A 19,228-nucleotide genomic window follows, 5' to 3' on the forward strand; every position below is an offset into this window, starting at 1 on the left:
CGTGATGCGGTATTTATTATAACCTCTGCTAACCATGGCATGGTGAAGCTAGCTATTGCAGAAGAGCATTCATAGGGCCATTTCAAAAAAAAAAATACAGTGCTTATTTTAGCAGCTTCATTTGTGGTTGAGAGGCAGTGGTCATTCTTTAACAAGACTGCGCTCATCAACTTTCATCATTCTCTCACATTTTAGAGACTTCCCCTGAGAACACATTGGATATAGATTTGATAGAGTATAGCTCCTTCAATATCTAGACTTGTAAAATGTGACATTTCACGTATATGTTGGAAAGAAAATTTCTCATCTCTATATATTAATAATGAAGGCTTAAAAACAACTTTGAGACACTGCATTGATGGCTTCCAAACATTAACACAGACATTTTCCAGAAGAATGTAGAGAAAATACCAAATTTGTATACAGTAGCGGGGGCATACAGCCAACTCCTACCTAGTAACCATGTTTTCACATACCCTGTTAATTTTTAGTGGGTTGCCAAGTATTTGAGTTTGTATGCTACGTACAAATGGATGATCTATCTATAAATGTTTCTTTCAAAATACTGAAAATACCAAGTGTCAAGTTTTACTTTGCAATGTGTCTAATGCAGGTTTGGGTTTGTTGAAAAGTAGAAGAATTTGAGATCACTTTAGTGAGTTACAGATGCCTGTTTGATGTATAACAAGCATGCTGCAAATGTATGAATATACCGAAGAAATAGAAATTTTATGGAGAAAGAACTGTTGAAAGATCTAAGATTCCTGAAGAGATCAGGTTTCAGCCAGTCAAGATACAGATCAGAGTAAGCCTTCATGTTTTCTGCTTACCTATTCTGGAAAGAGCCAAAGGAGCCAAATAAGACTTTTGACCTATGTTCAAAATTCAGCTGCACCTGTTACTAGTTTGGCTTTGGACACATTATTTCACCTGTCTAACCACATGTACCTATGTAGAAGATGGGAACAATACCTGTTTCATAGAATGATCCTAACAGTTCCATTAAGTAATAGCACAGAGGATCTCATTCAGCTCTGATACATCCTGCTGCCTGAGAACGTTCACTGAGCCAACTCTCTCCTTCAAGCTCACACGGCTCCTTATTAGTCAGGCCCTCCCTGAGTTTTCCCATTTTCATGAACTGTCACCTGCTGTCTCCCATAGTGTGAACACACCCCTATGACCGCACTTACCAAATTGTACTGGAATGATTTATCCCTGTCTCCTCCAGCGGGCTCTGCGGTCCCTAAGGAGAGAGCCCTGTCTTCTGGTACCTTGCACCAAATTTAATAAGTGCTCAGAAATGATAGGGAGTGGATGGTCCAGCTCGATGACTACCTCCCTCTGCCAGTGCACCTGCAGGCTCTGTATAAATATGTGTGACTGGACCCTGGACACCCTACCCTGTGCTCCCGAGTGCTTTGTGAAAGAAGTAGATGCTTGCATAATTCAGTCATAGGAAATAATTACACTGGAAAAAGTTCTATAGGAAAATTTTCTCACGCCGCCCTTCTAGGTAGAACAGCTATTCTATTATTTGTGCCCTCAGAGAACCATATACACATTTCCATCATCTCCATCATTTACTTGAACTATCTTCTTGAACTCCTATTTGTGTTTGCTTTCCTGATGGATAATAAGCTCCTTGAGGGTTGACATTGTGTCTAGTTCATCTTTGCATTCTCAGGACTCAGAGGGTGTTTGTGGATGGCCCGAGTGTGTCCCTTTCTCAGACTGGAAATGTCGATTCATTAATTTTTTAGGATGAAGAATCTTCTCTTACTTAAAAAGGCTTTAAAAATTGACCTACACAATATAGAATAGTTTAAAACATGTTTTATGAGTGTTTTCTCATTATAGGACACATCCAAATGTAACATTTGGTTATTTATATTCATCTATATAATCTATTGTGTGCACATTTTACTTGATATATTTTATGGAAGATATGTTTTCTGTAGATGTATTTTACAGGAGATGCATTTTAAATACCAACAAAACTCCCAGTGCTATGAAATGTAGTTATGTGCAATAAAACATAATCCAGGAATCTGCTGTTTCTTGTTGTCCTCTAGGGACTCTAGAGGTGGAAAGCTTTATTTTGGAAAAGTGACTTTTATGTTAAGGTAAACTAATGTATACTGTGTACTTGTAGAGGTTCTAGTCTACTAGGCTTGGTATGCAGTATAGAAAAACCATGCTTCACTCAGAAGGCCACTGGGCTTGGTGGAAACTTGCTATTTTTTCATGGAGTTGGTGACAAATATTTTCTTATATTATTATTTTTTACATGTTTATTTTGTGAAAGTTAAAAGTTTTATTTTTCATACTTGTAGATGAAGAACATATATTTCTAAAATTAGAATTTCTAATTGCTTCATGGGTAAATTCCTATGAGCTTCATGTACACAATAACAATAAGACCTTTTGGTATTTCTGTGTGATTTATGTTGACTGGATGTAAAATGTAACGGGTGTGCAAAAGTATCCAAAAATCTATATGTAATGGATTTTTGAGGAAGGAGGATGGACATGATCAAGGTGAGATTACTAATAAAATTTAAATATAAAATAAAAGATTTTTTTATTATAAATCTTTCAAAAGTGTACAGAAATCCGTGAAGGAGCCAGTCACCCAAAAATTTCCTTGTCTCCAGCATTGGAAGACCTAAAAGCCATACTGTGGTGGGTAGAATAGTGAGTATGAAGCATAGGCTTCAGTTTGAATTCCTGCTCCTCCACTTACTGGCTGTATGAGGGCCGGCAAGAGTTTACCTTTTCCCTGCCTGTTTCCTCCTCTGTAAAGTGGAGATAGTTTCTTCAAGGAATTTTGTGAGTGTGAGTGTGTGTGGGTATGTGCGCTTGCGCCCACACTTATGCTTAGAATAGTGCCTAGCACAGAGCAAGACCTGTATAAATGTTCTGCTCATTTTTGTTATTCAAATTTTTGCTTTATTTTCATGCAGATGACAGGTGGTGTGAAGGAACACTTCTATAAGTACAATAATAAGTAAAATTCAAATGTTCCTGGTGGTTTTCTTCATCTTTGAGGAAGTCAGGTTGGCTTTAGCTCCTTTGTTTCATCCTGTAGGTGAGAGCCCAATGCTTCTGTAAGAAGTCTCTGAAGCCTTGAGGCTTATGTTCTCAAACTCATGGTGGCCCCCAGTTCCTGCTCCTGCTTCCCCAATTCTTTTGTTCTCCACATCTCAAACTGGCTGAGGCAGTTGGTCCCTTCCTCTTAGTTTTTCTTTGCCCTCCCAGCTCCTCATAGTAGGCACTTGGACTGGTGATAGCTGACTTTATGGGAGGTTTGGGTCGTGTACAGGAGAAGGGCTTGAATCATTGGTAAATAATTTACCACACCTTTTTTTTTTTTTAAAGATTTTATTTATTCATGAGAGAGAGAGAGAGAGGCAGAGACACAGGCAGAGGGAGAAGCGGGCTCCACGCAGGGAACCCAATATGGGACTCGATCCTGGAAATCCAGGATCATGTTCTGAGCCAAAGGCAAAAGCTCAACCACTGAACCACCCAGGCGTCCCCATACGTTTTATATTAAGCATAATATCTCATGGGTTAGAAGGCAAAGCTTACATATGACAAATTCTAAGCGTGTGGTGGACTGGGCAGCTTCAAGCAACCAGGACACCAAAAATAGGACTTTATTTTTTTTTTGCCATTGTGGGTACCTCTATGGAGAAAATATTTGAGAAAATGCATCTGATAATCGCATTAAATTGTGAGCAAATTATTTGAAACTTGAGATGTCTTTCAGCCACTGTCCATAGTTTCCTGGTAAAACACTAGTATTTGACATGTGACATAAAAAAAAAAAAATGACTTCCTACAGAAGCATTTATTGTCTTTAAGTTTTAATTACATAGAAAATAATAAAAACAGATTTTTACCCCCTCTTCCCCTCAATCTCTCTGTCCCCTCAACCTCATGTTTTGTGCGTAGCCTGGCAAGATTTAGGAATAATTTTATTTTTCCACTTAATTTCATCATAATGGAATTTCTTGTGTAATGAGATTGTATCACTTTTCTTATTAATGGGATTTTGACTTATTTTAATTGGGATGTCTAAGAAGCTCTACTGAAACTTTCTGCAGTTAAGAAAAATGTCTTATGATAGATTTTTTTCCCCCTAACAATAAATTAGTGCCTTCTTAAATTCCTGTTTTTTCCCTTACATTTTCCTGAGTACTTAAAATTGCATTTTTATCTAGTTTTTCAAATTCACTCTGTGCAGTGAGAACTGAGATTTTTTTTTCCCTTGAGTTATCTATGTGTGAAAATTTAAAGGAGTAAGCATTTAATAAGCCATTACTTGCATTGTGGGTATGAGTGAATATTCTAGCATAAAATGCTGAGAAATGTCCATTTATGGTCCATTATGGAAAATAATTTGACTATAATAGTGCTTTTGAAGAGAGGTACTAGCAGCCATTAGATTGTTGCAGCCCACATCCATATTCTGCATGCATCCTAACTGGCTTTGGTGCTGCTTACTTTGACTTGTCAGGAGACTTTTTTTTTTTTGTCATGATGTGCTGTTCTTGCATGGAGGCGGCTTTGACATTCATCATATAGAAGTTTTATTATATTGTGATCTTGTGGGGATATTAATAAATGTAGCAGCCTACTTAGAAAAAAGTTGGATGTGATGAGTAAGAACAATGCCATACTTGGTGCTTGATCTTTTAAGAATAGGTTCCAGATAACCTCGCTCAAAAGAACGCATGGATTCTGCAAAAGTAGATTCCTTATAAGCAAACTGTTTTACCCTGTCATTTTTATTATAAAGTTGGAGGTGAGCAGTCTTGAGAGTATAATTTCCTAAACTTATAAAAGTCAAACTTTAAAAAGAGTGGAATACTTTATATTCAGTCTAGTGAAGTATTAACAGAAAATCACTTCACATATTTTTCTAGGGCAGCCCGGGTGGCTCAGCAGTTTAGTGCCCGGGGCGTGATCCTGGAGACCCGGGATCCAGTCCCACATCGGGCTCCCTGCATGGAGCCTGCTTTTCCTTTTGCCTGTGTCTCTGCCCACCCTTCTCTGTGTTTCTCATGAATAAATAAATAAATAAAAAATCTTAAAAATAGCCTACATTTGGATAGTAAGATAAAATTGGAAAGAACAAGAAAAATCAAAGAAAAAGTTTACAGGAGTGAAGAGAATAGTAATGATCATTGAGTGTCTACAAGTCCTTAAGGCTATAAGCTAATTCTTGGACTATGAACTTCCTGACAGAAGGAGTTTATCTTGTCCTGTATCTTTGGCATCTATCCTTGTATCTTTGGAATCAGCCTGTGCTTATTAGCAAGGTGCCTAGCACTTACTAAGCACTCAGCCAATGATTAGTGAATTAAATGGATAATGAAACTTGAATTTCTCATCTAATATAACAAACCTGTTAAGGAAATATGATTGATTATCCCTATTCTAAAATGGAGAAACCAGTACTCACATGAGTTAAATGATTGCTTGATAATGACTTTCAGCAACAGTGGTATTCCATTATGACCTATTCATCATATAAAATTAGGAATATATTTTATTTCATTGGTATATCACTTGCCAATTAATAGCAGTAAGTCAGATTTAGTGAACACTTTGTGCTAAAATTATGCTTCACATAGATAATTTCACTAGATTGAATACTATTCTACGGAAGAAGATAGAATTATCTACATTTTATGGTTTAGGGCTTAGAAGTCAAATAAACTTCCTAATTTTACTTAACCAGCAGGTGGATGATTTGAGTGCAAGCCTATGTGACCCCTGGATCCATTCTTAACCACTACATTGACTTCCTTATAGCCACACAATTCTTGATGGCAGAGTCAGGACTTGCATCCAGGTTGGTTCTTCCTGGTTATTCTCCTGTATATCCAGTATGTATAATATGTGTGTATGTATGTATGTATACATTTATACATGTTTGTAGTTATATATGTATATTGAATTTGCCTTGTGTTAGGCTATGTTCAGGAAATATAACAATAAAAAATGTTGCTTCTGTACAATTTGGTACATTTTACATCTGAAAAAGAATGACCAACCTTATCCAGAGTTGTCAAAGAAAGCTAAACAGAGAAGTGTTATTTGATCTGGTGTTGTGAAGGATGAGGAATATTCTAAAGACAGGGAAAAGGAAGAATAACTGTGTAATCTATTGCATAAGAACTTTTTTTCTCCCTGAAAGGGATACTACCAATAATTGCAGTAGGACAAAGAGCTTTAAAGAGCATCCATGATAAATCAGGACAGTGATCTTCCTACAGAAATGCCATTCTAGGTAGATGGGAACCACATTTGCAAATTAGATTAAAAAATCACATAACACAGTATTGGATCAGTATTAGATACAGTTAAAAACCCTCATAAAACCCTCCACTACCTTATAGGTCTATAGAGGCGATAGATAACTATTGCTAAAGAAATAGCCTATAATTATATACCTAGCAACAAGATAGTTTTAGAATGACCTAGTATAGTGAGTTCTAGAATGATCTACTATAATCTGTTCAAGAAATTTTATGACCTAAAAGTGTATTCATTCAGATTTTGGAAAAATGGTTGAGATGGGTACGGATTTGGAGACTGCAGGAATAAAGGTATTAGATTTAGGGGTTGCCTATTTTATTTTTCTTTATCCCTGTCAAAATACAAATAGCCTTTTTTTTTTTTTTTTTTTGCAGAACTAGAACAGAGAATACTAAGATTTCTATGGAACCATAAAGACCCCTAATAGCCAAAGTAATTCTGAGAGAGAAAAACAAACATTGGAAGTATCACAATTCCAGATTTCAAAATAGGCTACAAAGCTATAGTAATCAAACAGTATAATATTGGCACAATAATAGACCCAGAGATCAATGGAATAGAATTAACCCGGAAATAAACCCATACTTATATGATCAATAAATCTATGACAAAGAAGGCAAGAGTATCTATTGGGAAAAAGAGTATCTTCAACAAATGGTGCTGTGGAAACTGGACACCTACATGAAAAAAGAATGAATCTGCACCCCTTTTACACCATATACAAAAATAAACAAAATGAATTAAAGACCTAAATGTGTAAGACCTAAAAATGTAAAAATTCTAGAAGAAAACATAGGCAGTAAGTTTGACATTGGTTGTAACAACATTTTTACATTGTTACATTCTCTCACTAAGGCGAGAGAAACAAAATTAAACTATTGGGATTACATCGAAATAAAAAGCTTCTGCACAGCAAAGGAAACCATCAACATACTGAATAGGAAGACTATATTAGCAAATGATATATCCAATGAGGGATTAATATCCAAAATATATAAGGAACTCACACAACCCAACACCAAAAACCCACAAGAAATCCAATTAAAAAAATGGGCTGAAGACCTGTCTTCAGTAGTTTTGCAGAGAAGACCTACAGATGGCCAACAAACACATGAAAGGATGCTCAACATCACTAACCATCAGGGAAATGCAAATCAAAACCATAATGACATATCACCTCACTCCAGTCAGAATGGCTAGTATCAAAAGACAAGAAACAAGTGTTGGTGGTGATGTGGAAGAAAAAGGAACTCTTGTGCATTTTTGGGAATGTAAATTGGTGCTGCCACTGTGGAAAATACTATGGCAGTTTCTCAAAACATTAAAAATAGAAATACCATATGATCCAGTAATTCTACTACTTGTAAAAGGAGAACACTAATTTGAAAAGATATATGGACCCCTATGTATACATTATTTACAATAGCTAAGATATGGAAGCAAACTAAGTGTCCATTGATGGATGGATATAGAAGTTTGGTGTATACACAAATAAATATACAATGGAATATCACTCAGGTATAAAGGATGAAATCTTGCCATTTGCAACAGCATGGATGGATCTAGAGGATATTATGCTAAGTGAAATAAGTCAAAATGAGAAAGACTGAATACTATATGATTTCACTCATGTGGAATCTAAAAACTAAACAAATAAACAAAAAGCAGAATTGGACTTAAAAATACAGAGAACAAACTGATGGTTGCCAGCGGGGGTGGGGATGGACAAAATGGGTGAAGGAAAGTGAGAGATACAGGCTTCCAGTTATGGAATGAATAAGTTACAGGATTAAAATGTAGAGCATAGGGAATACGATCAATGAATGTTATTACAGTGTTGTATGGTGACAGATGGTAGGTATGCTTATGAACATAGCTTAGCAAAGAGAGAAGTTGAATCACTGTGTTGTACAAGTGAAACAAATGTAACATTGTGTGTCAACTACACTCAAACATTTTTAAAAGGAGGAAGCATTTAATTCATTGGAATTGAGGTCACTGGGAGATTTGACTAAAAGAGAAGACTCAAGGTATCTGTGGATATTAACAGAACTTGGGTTGGTACATCCTTTTTAAAAAAATTTTTTTTTCTCTTGCCGTTAAAAGACCAGTGTGGTGACAATGTGGCAATGTGGTGAGAGGTATTGGTGATTGATTAGCAGGGTTTTATATATTTATCTCTCTCTCTCTCTCTATATATATATTTTTAAACGGATATTATTTATTATTATTTTAGAGAGAACACAGAGGAAGAGAGGATGGTAAGCAAGCTTCCCATCCAGTGTGGAGCCTGACATGAGGCTCGATCTTACTACCTTGAGATCCATGTGCAGAACTGAAATCAAGAATTGGACATTTAACCAACTAAGCTACCCAGTCACCCCTGGTTTAGCAGGTTTTCTTAACAGAGTACAGATCTCCTAGATATAAAGATAGCAGAGTTTATTGGAAGGCTAAGAGTGGGAGGAAAAAACAAGGAGCATTTTCTGTGCTCAAGATGTATTTCTGCTTGGTTAAGTTTCTACTTGGTTAATATTTTTAGAAGGAAATATTATATTGAAGTAGTGGTATTAAAAAAGGGTATGCATATATATATATAAACATGGAAAATATGTATGATACATATTTAATATAGGTCAGATGTAAATCTGGTTTTTAGTTCAGATTTTGTATTAACTGTTTTTAGTGCAGATCCTGGGTACTCATATTTAATTTGGAAAAACTACAACTTATTTTAATAAAATAACTTGTGAAATAGTGGGCATAACTCAAACCTGGAGCATAAGTCATAAAGAAGTCTCTCAGTAAAATCAAAAGCAAGTATAGTTTACATACAATTTGGGGTGATACTAACTTGGGAGGAATGTGGGTGCAGATAAAATAATTCGGTTAGAAATGTGGACGGAAAATAGAATGTAATTTGGCACAAAAAACTATTTAATCTATAGGAGAGTAATTTTGTTCCAAAGTTAGTCATTCCAAATTTGTTCAAAGTTATGTAAAATGTATGTGATTATGTGTAGAAGAAGCCTAGTGGAAGGTATTAAGAGATTAAGGGATGTTCTCTTTTGTTGGTAAACAAAGAAAGAGGGGGAAGGTAGGTTGTATGGTCTAGAGCTAAGTATTTTGCTGATCTGAATGGAAATTGAAACATTTTGTTGGTTATTTTTAGAAGAGTTTTCTCTAAAATGCATTTTTCTTCTTCTTCCTTCTTTTCTCCTTTCCCTTTCCTTTCCTTTCCTTTTTCTCCTCCTCCCCCTCCTCCTCCTCTTTTAAATGCATCTTCTTTCTGAAGTTGAAATTACTTGAGGAAATGTGTTACCTTTCATTTGTAGTTGCTTTCCTTGGGGCAAACCCCAAGTTTGTTTATGCCGGCAGGTACCTAAAGTCTGGTCCTACCACTGCTGTAGGGCCCATCATTGCCTCCCCTCACTACTTCCATGCTCATGGATGCAGCATGGCATGGCAGGGAAGAGTGCTGGCAGGGGGAGGATTTGGCTCTATGCTTGACCTTGGTTTGGTTACTGTGTCTCCATTCCTTGTGGATAGAGTAGAATAAAAGTGCCTTCCTCATAGGGTTGTTGTATGTATTTATTGTGATATTCCATGGAAAGTGCTTAGTGTCATATGTGAGACATACATGTTTATCATTTGCTATTGTTTGTAGAGTCCTAAGCATTATTATAATGCATTGCATGTCCCCTCAGAGAAGTGAATCCTGAGTTCCATTTGGGATCTGGCCTGTCTTTCTAGCCATTGATCTCTTTTTTTTTTTTTTTAATTTTTTAAATTTATTTATGATAGTGACACACAGATAGAGAGAGAGAGAGAGGCAGAGACACAGGCAGAGGGAGAAGCAGGCTCCATGCACCGGGAGCCCGACGTGGGATTCGATGCCGGGTCTCCAGGATCGCGCCCTGGGCCAAAGGCAGGCGCCAAACCGCTGCGCCACCCAGGGATCCCTAGCCATTGATCTCTTATGCTCTCTTCTCTGCACTGGCTGTGAAGGCCATGTGAACTACTGCATTTCCTCCAAAAACCTAGGCCTTTGCTTCTCACCAAAGCATTTATCTTGACCTTTTTTTCATTTTTGGACACTCATTTCAGGCACTATCTTGGAGAAGTGAATCTGATGACTCCCCCCCCCCCCCCCCCCCCCGCCCCTTCATCAGATGGGAGTTCTTCCTTTGTGCTCCCACTAAACCCTGTACTTGCTTCTCTACTTAATACACTGGAATGGAAATGCTCCCTGCCCCTTTGTATCTCTTCTCTCATCCCTTGGAGGGCAGGACCTTGACCCCCAGGTTCCATACTTGGGGCAGTATCTGCCAAGTAGGAGATAGAAAGGCCTAGTTGTGAAAGGTGTGGACTTTGGACTTTGGAGGCAAGGTTTGAAACCTTGTTGTGTGGCTTACTGGCCATGTGACCTAGGGCCACTTATCTAAACTGCTCAGTTGGCTCATCTGTAATTGGGAATTATAATAGTCCCTACTCTATAGCCTCAAGGGGAGATTAAATGAGGAGGGAGAGATTTAGGCTTTACTTACCCCTCTGTTTTTTCCTTCCCTTTTGGATCTCCTGCTTACTCAAATTTTGCTCTGGCTGTACCACAGAGTGAGGTGGAAGGAGTAGAATCCTGGACATAGGGGGCTAAGCAGCAAAGGTTAGAGAAGGGGAGGGCTCCTTAGGGACATGTGAAGACCTCTGGGGCTGCTTTCTCAGGTGGCTATTTTTAGGGGAAGGAAGTGCATGAGGTGGAGTTACTTGCTGTCAGACCTCTTTTCATTTGTAAACAGCTCTTTTCCTTTTAGATCAGACCTGGAATACAAGTTTCATTCCCATCTGGATTAATGGATTTGTAGGCTCATTGCTAAAAGCAATACAGATTTGTGTCCTTAAGCTTTTTCTTGATTCTTCATTAGAGACAACATTCAAAATTACCACAGCTCCCCTTCTTCTGTGGTATCAGGGTCACAGGATTCTAATTTCCTGTTTTATAGGGCATGGCTTTCTTGGCCTGTGTGCTGTTCCAAGGATGCTGTACCTTGGACAGTCCATTTCTCACCTAGATAAGGGTCCAGGGGACTCTGGTTTTCATCTCCGATTGACTGCTTGAGCAGCTGATACCATCATTGCTGCCACACTGCCTACTGCAACTACTTCCAGTCTCCTAGAATTATTATCACTGATGTTGTTGAACTGTTACTACTACTGCTTCCATCTTACTCTGATTGTTACTGTCACTGTTACTGTTGCTTATTATTCCCACTAGTATAAAAATCCTGACTTTGAGCTACTACATTCTTCCGTCTCTTAATGGTCTTGCAAAAAGAAATGCCTTTTTTTTTTTTTTTTTTGTATACCTATAATGGGGACCCTGCAAGAAAATCTCTAGAATGTCGACTGGGCCATTTTTAGTGTGCTTTGACCTAGCTGTATTCTAGATAACAGTATGGTTGAGTTGCTCTTTTGTCATTAAAGGCAATGGTATGTATTACTTTCATTATCAGGTTAATGGGCTTAGTAAAATAGGTGTTTTAGGCTAATTATGACCTCTGCGCTTCCCAAGCATTCTGTTTTTCAGTGAACAGACTAGAAACCCATAAGGAGAATTGAATGGCTGTTAACTTTTTCTGTCTGAGAGCTAATGCTGGGGTTGACAGATAACCAGATAACCTTTGTAACTAAAGTCTGAGTTCTTGCTAAGGGAGAGTGGTACAGTGCTCCTTCTTATGAGGGCAAGGGCTGTTGAAAGCAGCAGAGGGCTTGTCTGTATTATGGTGACAGCTGGCTAGGAATCCTGAAAATCTGTTAGCAGACTGCCATTGAATATACACCAGAGGCTGGCAACCCAGACTAGAAATGATGCTTAAGATCATAACTGCTTAATAATTTAAAATCTTTATTTTACTTATAATTATTAACATCTCCAAATTAAAATCTATTTTACTTATAATTATTAACATCTCCAAATTCTAAAGAAGTTCTTGGGTAATTTAATAAAGAATATCTATTGATACACTAATATATAAATAAGAGAATATGATGCCAATTTAATGTAAAATGAGTTCCTTAGCTACCAAGGAATGGTTGCTATTTTTTTTAAACACATAAACTGCATCAATCATTCATTATTTATTAAAACCACTTGTCTGTTATAAAAGCTATGTGGATGCATAGTTGAAATAAATGTAGTCTCTACTTTCAAATGTTTTTTCATGTGGCAGTAGTGGGAGAACAGATACATTATAGTCAAGATGGTTATTTCCACAGGTGTGACCAGAGTGCTATAGAGTATACAGGATGCATGTGTTCTTACAGGCCTACATTTTGGAGCTTGATCACAGTTCATAAAGTTACTTAAAACCTATAAAAGTTTCAATCATTGAAGAAAATTAAAAAAAAAAAACCTGCAACTTTGAGTGTTAAGTAACTATATGTTTGATTAAAACTTTTTTTTTGACCTTTAAAAATGTTTTGCAGCCTGGACAGCAATCAGCATGGCTTTTAGTTTATTGAAAATAGAGGAGTTTTGGTTTAGTGAATTGAGAACAAAATTGGAGCTAAGAAAATAACTCCCCTCCCTTTCTGGACTTCTTCCCTGCATGTTCTTTAGAGTCTTCATTTATTTATAATAATAGGATCAATAAGAAAATTATTTGAAGATACTGTGCAGTCTCTTGAACTGATGCTAAGTGCAGCATCATTATTTTATAATTATTCAGAAGGCATCTACAGATAGGATTTCTTAATAGAGCAGTGGTGATGATGGCCCTTCTGTTGGAATCCACTGTCTCACGGGGAAAAGGACAAAGTCCCTGTACAAATAAAAATTATTATTTTTCCCTCTTCTTTGCAAAGGATGTAGAATTTAACTCTTAATTTTAAAAGGCAGATGTAGTAGAAGAGAGAAGATATGGCTAAAAGGATAGAAAAAGAAACCCCAATAAGAGAGACACTTGACTTACTAGTATTTTCCTTCCATGCCTTCTAGTTCCCTTTGAAAAGGGATAGAGGAGGAGTCAGGATGACAGTTTGAAGTCCAAGTTGAGGCTCAGCTAATGTCTGCAAATAGGCTTCATCATGATCTCTTCTGTGCCTTTCAACAACTGTCAATCAGCTCATTAACAGCCACTCATAGTTCAAATTATGTCAAACTCTCAAATTCAGTCTCCCCTTCAAATGAGCCTTCCATCAAGAGATGAGACCCTGAGTGGTGCCTGGGTGGCTCAGTTGGTTAAGCGTCTGCCTTCAGCTCAGGTCATGATCTCAGGGCCTGGGATAGAGCCCCGCATCAGCTCCACACTCAGCAGGGAGTCTGCTTCTCTCTCTCCCGCTACTCCTTCCCCCATCATTCTCTCTCTCTAATAAATTGAAAAAAAAAAAAAAAAAAGAAGTGGGATGCCGAGAACTTCTGTCTTCATCAGACAACTTGACTGTTGGTGGTCCTTGTGAAAATTGCAGTTAAGTCAGCGACTATATGTCGCTGTGAAGCTGTGTTAGAAATCACCAACCTTCCCACGAGATACCATTTCTCAGTTGGGATTGAAATAGCTTATTTCACAACAAGCTGTGGAGGTTTTTCCTGTTTTGTAGCGTCAGTTAACACAGTCCATTTTTTGCTAACAACTTTAGAGAAGTAGATGCTTATTTTTTTCAAATAAAAAAGGGAAACGATCCTGCCTTGTATTCATATCACTGAGAAAGTCAAAATGGTTCTTAAGGCATGTAAAGAAGGCAGCTGCACACCTTGTAAAAGGAGTAGAGGGAAGAGAAGGATTGTCTCAGAGCTATATAGGGAACTTTTGCAGTCAGACCTTTAAATGTTCCATTCTAGAACATCACTATTGATAGCACTGAAGAGGTCATGGGGAAGGCTGCACCTTGAAAAGCCTGGTCTGTTGTGATAGGTATCTGGTTAGGAGACGTTATGTAATCTGGAGAGCTCTGTGTAATTTTAGGTTGTCTTAGACCTTGATGGTGTTAACATTTCTTTGAATGTTATCTGCATCTATTGAGTGCTTTTCTGCACTCAGAAAATAGAATAGAAGAATTTTGATTCTTCAACTTGTGATAAATAAGCAAACTGCTCACGTGTTTCTGCAGGGGCAGAGAGGGTGAGTGTGGTGGTTGAAGACTGGTGGCTGTGCTGTTAGAATGTCACTTATCACTGGATACACTTGAAATGCTGCCTAGACTCTCATTACTGGATCTTTCCAGATGTGGAGACAAGAGTTAATGGTCTCCATCTGTGGTTCCTTTCATACGCCCTGTCCCCCATCTGCTACGCTACCATTTTCAGTGGGTGCTTCTACTGTTATGTGTAGTGCTCAAAACAGAGCTATGGACATAATTCCTAGTTCTCTTTCCTCTCTCACTCCACCCACCCCACGTATATTCAGTCCATTACTGGGTATTTCCTTTCCATATTATTTCATAGTTATTTCAATTCCTCCTTCTACCATCCTGGTCCAATCACCATAATCTTTTTGTTAAATTAATATGGTAGCACCCTAACTGTCCTGTCTGGCCCACCTCACCCATATCATCTCCCTAATAAAGAGAAAAGAAAATGTTTAATCTGCACACTGCTGCAAAAGGGAGCTAGTATAACACAGTAGTTGAGGATGTGGGCTCTGTGGCAAGAGTGTCTGGATTATTATTATTTCTTAAGATTTTATTTATTCATGAGAGAGACAGAGAGCAGAGACACAGGCAGAGGGAGAAGCAGGCTCCATATGGGGACTTCCATGCAGGATTCAATCCTAGGACCCCAGAATCATGACCTGAGCCAAAGGCAGACGCTCAACACTGACCACCCAGGTGCCTCAAGAATGTCTGGATTTGAATCATGATTCTTTTACTTTCGAAAATGCTGTTATATAACCTTGAGTAAACTCCCTATATATTTAAAAAAAAAATGAAAACTTTCCGGATTGAGTTATCATGAGGGTTAAAGGACATAAACAGGGCAGCCCCAGTGGCGCAGCGGTTTAGCGCCGCCTGCAGCCTGGGGTGTGATCCTGGAGACCCGGGATCGAGTCCCATGTCAGGATCCCTGCATGGAGCCTGCTTCTCTCTCTGCCCCTCTCTCTCTGTCTCTCTCTCTCTCTGTCTCTCTCTGTCTCTCATGAATGAATAAAAAAAAATTTAAAAAAGGACAAACATTAGCATAAAGTTGGGTACATAGCAAACACTCAATTATAATACTGATGAAATGCAAGCTGAGTGTTTTTTTTTTTTTTTTTTTAAGATTTATTTATTTATTCTTGAGAGACACAGACTGAGAGAGGCAGAGACACAGGCATGGGAGAAGCAGGCTCCCTGCAGGGAGCCCAATGTGGGACTCGATCCCGGATCCTGGGATCACTCCCTGAGCTGGAGGCAGGCGCCCAACCACTGAGCCACCTGGGCGTCCCAAGCTGAATGTTCTATTCTCTTGTTTAAAACCCTCGAATCTCCCAGAGTAAAGCCCGCATCCCTTTGGCAAGCCCTGTAGGCCCCGACTCCCTTGTCCAAGCTCACTCCCCCTGCTGCCTTCCAGGGCCATGTCTTGAGCTCCTACACACGCTGCACCGGTTACTGGTGGCCCTTGAACCCCAGGTCTGGCGACTCCTTTCTCATCCCTGAATGTCAGCCGCTCTTCTGGTTTTGTGGCTGACTCTCACTCATCTCCTCTGTCCCTCATCCCACTCCTCCCTCTCTAACACTGTCTCTGATACCTCTGATGCAGGACTCTCAGAGAACCCTCAGCTGCTTTCCTTATGGCAGTTACCACGTAGTGGGCCGTTGTGCCTTCGTCTGTCTGGATGCTCTGACCAGGATGAGTCTTCTGAAGGCAGCTTGGGTCATACTTGCTGCTTCTGGCTTGTTTTTTTTAAGCTACCTAGTTCTCTTCAGTTTCATTCCATTAACATGTGTTTAATAAATTAATAAAAGCAGTAGTACCCAATTGGAGGTACATTTTATGATGCCTAATGTATAATCTGCACCTCAGTAATATTTGTTAAATGAGAAAATGGCATTTAGATTTTTATGTCTTTAAATTTGGTCTTATGTAGATACATTTAATATTTAAAAAAATCCTGAAGTTATTTAAAATTCTGCTTCTTAAAATTTGAATCCTAAATTGTAAAAACTCCTAAAGTTATCTCATGTAATTTGTATTCAGACTTAGCCTCTGGTTCATTGGAAATACAAGTGATGGAGGAACAAGTTTAATGATATCATGAAGAAATAGTAAGACAAATGCAATATGTGTGACCTTCTATGAGACAATTTGTCTGGACTCTTCAGAAAGTCAATGTCTTAAAAATAAAAAGCAGCAGGATTTCTCAGCTAAAAGATACTGCAAAAATAAAGCAACCAAATGCCATGGGTAAAATTTCATTGGATCCTACACTGTCAGGGACATAAGAGACAGGGCAATTGAGGAATATTGAATAGACATTAGATAACTTAGAATTGTTCATTTTCTTCAGTGTGATAATGGTATTGTATGTAGGAAATTATCTTTATTCCTAGGAAATGCTTTTTGAGTTACTTAGGAATGGAGTGTCGTGATGTGTGTAACTTCCGAATACTTTGGCAAAATACATTTCATAAATAGTTGGCACCTAAACGCACATATATAGGGCCCCTGGGTGGCCCAGTTGGTTAAGTGTCCAACTCTTGATTTTGGCTCAGGCCATGATCTCATGGGTCTTGAGATTGAGCCCTGAGTCGGGCTCTGTGCTCAGTGCAGGGGCTGCTTAAGACCTTCTCTGTCTTCTCTTCCCCTCCCCCGCTCCCGCTGCTCACTCTCTAAAATAAATAAGTCTTTAAAAAATGCGTGTGTGTGTGTGTGTGTATGTGTGTGTGTGTGTGTGTATGGCAGTATGTTACAGTTGTTGAGTAGATGGAATGTTCGTTGTATTCTTCAATTTTTCTTTTGGTTTGAAATTTTACAAAATAAACTGGAAAAAGAACAAGTTCAGCATGATGAAAACAAAGCCTTAAGTCTTGGGAGTGGTGGGCAGGCTATCAGTGGTCGCTCTGTCCAGGGCTTCTGCAGTGGTATTCGGGCCCGCTTCCTCCTTCCCTCAACTTTGTTCCCGTGTGTGCATAGAGCTGAGCCCCCATGAACATCAAGTGAAGTGTGATCCTAGTGTTGTTAGTTAGCCAAACTTTGGATGACTGTGAAAATCTCCAGATAAGACTAAATAGACAAGCTTGGAGGCAGAAACTTGTGTTACTCATTTTTAGCATTTCCAGTGTCTGGAATATTGTAAGCATTCAAACTGTGACTGAAGAAATACCTAAAAGGAAGACCAAATTTGCAGATTGCCTGGAAAAGTGACAGCTTACCAGTGACCTTTTCCAAATCCAATAAATATATGTGGAATTCAGCAGAATTGAACTAGTTAAGGGGCAAATAAGATTAAAGTTGGTTCCAGAAGTAAGGGGAAGACCTGCTTTTAAATCTCTGTATGTATGCAGTAATGACTACATTTCTTTTTTTTTTTTTTTTAACTTTCAGAAATAGTACTTGTTTTTCTGAGTTACTAAAGCAGTTGAGTGGAAAGTACTGTAGTTTTTCCTACACAGGGTGAAATCTGAGTTTGGTGAGAAATCTTCAGAGGGTGGCATGTACAATTATGCTTCTCCTTGGTGAACTATGAGTTGGGCACTTAATTATGTAAAAAATATTGCAAGAGAGCAGTTGCATAATCCCCAAGACAGTAATTATTGTCTATCTTGGCAGAATGCAAGGCTTTTAATCTGTAAATAAGCAATCCTATGTGAAAGAGCTACATGTAGAGTGATTCTGTGTTGTAAAGGTCTCTTATGAATTTTTTAAAGTGCAAGTAGTAACTCCATGTGCTGATTGGCTTTTGCCTTTGTGCTTCAAAGGGTTTATGATCCTTCCCGTGTGGTTTTAACCCCTCCTGAAATATTTAAGCCTCTGAGAAGGATTCCTGTAAAGAGTCAAACTGCATCTGAGTTAAGCCTGTGAAAAAAATGAATGTTTCAAATACCGAGGAAGTAAAATGCGCTCTCTATAAATTAAACAACAACGACAATATGAAAAACAACAACAACAAAATAAAACATTGACAGTGCTTAAGAAAAGAATCAGCTCCAATTAGCTGATGGGCTTCTCCTTCATTGGAGGATAATAGTCTTATGTGTGCCATCGCAGCTCCTATTTTCAAAAAGAAGTCATTCACTTTCAGGGTATGCGTGTATCTTGCTTAGGTGGATCTGAGTCTTTTGGATACTGAAAGTAAATTTTGTTTTTAAGAATTGTCAATAGATCTGCCTTCCCTCTTGTTCCTCCTGTTTTTGTTGATGAACTGAGCATGCTCCTGTCCAAGTTAGACTTTTCCACTTGAACTGAGAGCCTCCACCCCGACCTCTTTGCTTACTCAAGGACCTCATTCGGCTGACTCGCCTTCTCTCTTGGATGACCAACTTTCTCCTCTCTACTGAGTGATTCCCATCAAAATAAAAACATGTTGTAGCGGCTTCCGTTGTTTTAAAAAAAAAAAGCCCTTCCTTGACTTCTCTTTCTCTCCGACTACCTCCTCAATCCTCTGTTCCTTTTGCAGCAAACTCCTTGAGAGTTGGTATCCTGTGTTCTCTCTTCACTTCCTCTCTTCCATTGGTCTGTTGAACCTGCTCCAAGCACCTCACTCCACCTGCTTTTATCAGGGTGTACCCATGATCTTCACACTGCCGGCTTCCACAGACTGTGCTTGGTCAGCTCTTACCTATCAGTAGCAGCTAACAGAGTTTATTGTTCCTTCTTTCTAGAAACACTTTCTTTTCTTGACTTCAGGGAAAGCCTGTTCTCCTGGTTGTTCCCCTTCCTCACCAGTCACTTGTGCTCAGCCTCGTGGTAGGCTCTCTTCCT

At 38.6% G+C, this 19,228-nt stretch overlaps 1 protein-coding gene across 4 annotated transcripts in view; it reads left to right on the top strand.

Annotated features, from left to right (window-relative positions):
- Positions 1-19,228, top strand: part of VAV3 (vav guanine nucleotide exchange factor 3) — a 352,019-nt gene that overhangs the window by 58,653 nt on the left and 274,138 nt on the right. The window lies entirely within an intron of this gene.

Source organism: Canis lupus, chromosome 6 (assembly GCF_003254725.2).
Source record: "Canis lupus dingo isolate Sandy chromosome 6, ASM325472v2, whole genome shotgun sequence".
In the NCBI taxonomy this organism is placed as follows: Eukaryota; Metazoa; Chordata; class Mammalia; order Carnivora; family Canidae; genus Canis; species Canis lupus.